This window comes from Prinia subflava, chromosome Z (genome assembly GCF_021018805.1).
Source record: "Prinia subflava isolate CZ2003 ecotype Zambia chromosome Z, Cam_Psub_1.2, whole genome shotgun sequence".
NCBI lineage: Eukaryota > Metazoa > Chordata > Aves > Passeriformes > Cisticolidae > Prinia > Prinia subflava.
In genome coordinates, this window is record NC_086283.1 from 5,044,681 (window position 1) to 5,048,722 (window position 4,042).

General features: G+C 43.9%; 1 long non-coding RNA gene across 1 annotated transcript; it reads left to right on the forward strand.

Moving 5' to 3' along the window:
* The first annotated feature begins 2,231 nt into the window (after nucleotides 1–2,231).
* Nucleotides 2,232–3,386, forward strand: LOC134564147 (uncharacterized). The gene is made up of 2 exons (XR_010083481.1): nucleotides 2,232–2,322; nucleotides 2,496–3,386. It is a non-coding gene; the product is annotated as an uncharacterized LOC134564147 (long non-coding RNA).
* Nucleotides 3,387–4,042: the final 656 nt, after the last annotated feature.

Consider the following 4,042-nt stretch of genomic DNA (forward strand, 5'->3'; position numbering starts at 1 on the left):
ATGGGCCTTTGGCATGGCTGAAGGTTTCACGGGAGGTTACTGAGAGCAGGGGAAAGGTGACCTGATCCTTTCTTTCCATTCCAGGCCCAGAAAAAAAAATGTTTTGCCCATGGTAAGCTATTTGACTGTAAACTTGGCCATACTAGTTTGAGTGGTCAAGATCTGCTGTATCCTGGCCAGCCCCTTTTTAAGATGTTCAGCCCTGTTCTTGCTGGCAGGCAACTATTTTAACATTGCTTGTTTCTACAGAGAGACTCCCTATGTCAAGTCCAGCCTATCTGACAATTTTGAACTAATGTCTGATTTAAAACTATTTTCAGCCTGTAATTACTACAATGAAAATACCAAAGAAATTGATTTCTTATATTCCTCACATTATATTACTCTGGATTCCTGTCTAAGTGCCGAGGGGTTAAATATGATTCATGTAATCTACTTTCCCACTGATCATTTATTCAATTACCTATTAGAACTCGGGCAAGAAAGACCAAAAAAGGCAAGGGGAGAGACCATCCTGGAGTATATATTCAATAAAATGCTACAAAACACAACCAATCATTAATTATCTAATCAGCATTCTGCGAGTCTTTTAGCCATGATCTCATTACTGTAATTAATTGTAAGAATCATTTTGTAAACAGAGCACAATAAAAGTATATGCAACATAACGGCATCCAAATTAAATCTAAATCCCAGAATGAATAACAGAGAAAGCTGGAAGATATTACTAAGAGAGGGCATCATTAAAGGAGACCATATTTCAATGTCAATGTCTGGTGGGCTACTTGTGCTGCAGGAGTAAATCAATAGTCTTGCATTGAAAGGACTGGGCCAGATCCACTTTGGTGCAATTAATCACTACTCCATTAAAGCTTGGAGAGGTAGGGTTAGACAGTAAAATTGGATTTTCTTTTTGTAGCTTCTGGGACCAGCATGTTGGCAAGGTTTCTGTGCTTGGCTAGTTATTTTGCACTGAATAGGTAAGATTGTCCATGTACTTGAAGGATTTAGGAAATCTGGTACCTTTCCCTTTGGTAGTGGAGAGCTTCTTGAAGGATTTCACATGTCGAGTGTCTTCCCTTTGGCTAGCTTTCTGTAGTCCTTCACTTCTGATAGTGGTAGCCCTACTCTGCTTTTTAAGACTATTTCTACAATAAATAATTAAAGTATGCAGACAAATCCTACAAACACCTGCCGGGCTTCCAACAAAGTTATTTTATGATACTTTCAGGATTCTACATTTAATATTCCAGCAGCACAATACGTTATTCTCTTTGGCCTTACCAGCCTTTTGACTGCAGTATTTTGTCATCTTTTTCTCCTTTTCTTTTAATTTTTCATTATTTTTTTCTGGGGATCAATGTCAGGATTCATTTAAAAGCTATAAAGCAATATATATAAAACAGTCCCAACAACCATAGGCTTGGTTATGCTATTGATTTATTTTTTGAGCAGAATTCCCTGCTGTCCACAATGGTGTGTTGCTCAAAGATTTTGGTAGTGTGTATCTCTCTAGAGGGAATTTAGATTTAAAACACGATCCTTTCTAGTCAAAAAGGTCTGTGTGAAGTGCATTAACTTTGGGGTAAAAGCTGTATTGTATGAAAAAACCCACTAATCCCCCCGCCTTCACCCCAGCAGACTCTAAACTTTCCCTGAGAGTAGAAATTAGTGTTCTGACTGTGATGTCAGGGAAACGCCTTATTAATGCTTCCACCTCTCCCTGCTGAGACCTGACAAAGTACCGGACTGTGGTCCAAACTGAACTTCTTGGGACAGGGCAGGAGGCAAATATGCCTGATGGTTTTCTGTGTGGAGGATCCCCCTTGTCTGTTGCTCAAAGCCATGTTTGTTTTATCCAGATGGATTGGCCAAAGTCCAGCTTTTGAGGCACTTTAGGACCTTGTCTTGCATTGTGCTGTTCCTTGCTAGCAAGTACTGTATGCCTGCTTGGTGTAGTACCCTGCAATGTGTGGGTCGGGGTGAGCTTTGGAAGGTTTGCCGTGACACTGCAATGTATTTATTGAGCTGCTGTGTTCAGAGCACCCCTTAAATCCTCCCTGTCGTGGTTTGAAGGGAAGTGAGTTTTTTTGGAAGTAGTGGTCAAACCAATCAGTCCTTAGGTCTGAGTATTGGCACCTTTGTTGGCCACTAAGAGGTTGGACGCCTCTGAGGACACGAGGGGTTAAAAGCCGGATTTCCCAGCAGGACTCTTTTTTTTCCCTGCTCTGCTTTCGGAGAGGGAGCGTCTTCTCCTCTCCCCTGCCCAGGCCTGGCTAGGCCGGGTGGGGGAGGGGAGCAAGGTGGGCCTGGCTGAGCAAGGTGGGCCTCGGGGTGGGGAACAGAGGGAGCTGGAGTGGAGCTGGTCCAGCTTCCATCTAGAATGGAGGGGTGGAGGGAGAACTTTGGAGGTGCCTTCCGCGTCCCCCTCCCTGTCCCATCCCGTTCCCCCCCCCTTTCCCCCCCCCGGTCCCGTCTCTCTCCTCCCCCCACAGAGAGAAGGTGCCGAGCTGGAGCTGCTTGTGAGAGCTGCAGTGCCTGCGATCGCCTGTGCCTGACCTTGGTGGTGGGAGATAAAAGCTTTTAACTCTTTCTAAGGCAGAAGAGAGTTATCCCTGGATGCTGAATTCTCATAGTTGGTGGTTTTAGAAGAGAGAGGACAGCCTGGGACCGAGAGGGTAATGTGAGATGAAAAGAAGCCCCTTCGATTGCCGGAATGAAGAGGAGTGGCCTATGAGGCTGGACTTTTCTTGCATAATGATAGCCATAGACGGACCCTGGACCCTCCTGACTATAAATAAGACTGTGTTTGGGTGGATGTTTTTGGCTCAAACCCAGAGACGTTCTGGCCTGCTTCTTGGAGCCCCCGGCCCCAGGGGTAAATGGGGGGGACCTGAGTCCCAAAATGAGAAGATGGCTGGTTTTTGGTACTTGGCCAAAACATCCTTAAAAAGAGCCCTGTTGCAGTTCAGGTCCATGGACGGCAGTGAGAGTGCTGGACATGGAAAGGAGGGTGTCACCCTGGCAGACTCTTCTAGGCAGTGCCATGGGTGACGTGGGAACACGGGATGGTGGACCTGTGTTTCCTGTGGGGGGGGTCTGTGGTGCGAGAGAGACTCCTCTCGTCCTGGATGGAATGTGGATTGTCTGAATTTTAAAGGATGATGATTTGGATTAGGAACCCAGGGTTGTTGAGGGATTAAGCAAGTAGATGAAGGTAATGTGCTGGAGTCAACTGAGTGAGCATGTATGGAATGGAAATTGGGGGGAGGAGAAGCAGTGTTTTTGGGAGGTTTTCTCTTCTGCTTTTGGGTGGCTGGGTTTTTCTTTCCTTTTCTATTGTCCATTGTTATGTAGCATAATAAATTGTCTGTCTGTTTCAAGTATTAGGCCTGCTCTGCTCTGTTCTTGACCACATCTCACAGTAGTTCATTAGGTAAAATATACCCTCATGGGTGCATTGGCATTTTGTCTAATGTCAACCCATGACACTCCCTCAAAGAAAATTCTACTGAGGAAATGCAGAATGCCTTGTTAATTCGGTTTTTAATGGTAAATGCCCCATGGATATCCCTTTGATAATCACAGTTTGCTTCCATGAGCAGGTGAGCCGGTCATACCTTCTTAAGTCTGCAAATTCCTTCAGGTAAAACTGAGTGTTAGCCAGTTCTGTAGTGAGGGGAATAATAAAAAGTGGAACTTTGGCCTCTGCCTGTTTTGCAGGTGTATAAATAGTGGAAATACAGCTGAGCCAGAGAACTGCATTTTTTTTGTGATGGAGAGAAGATGTTTTAAGTCACTGACTAATTTTGTTTTTAAAGACTTAAATGTCCTTAAAGCATTTTTTGCTTTGGAAGGGTGATTCTGATGTTTTATAGAGTCAGCCTCATGTTTAAATTCATTTGTCCTCAACAATGCACCGCTGCTGCATTTAACAAGTGTATTTTAATGGCAGGGTGAAAATGAATGCTTTTTTTTCCCAGTAAAAATAAAAGTCCACCATCTATATGAATTAATAATTTCCAAAGTAATAAATATTATG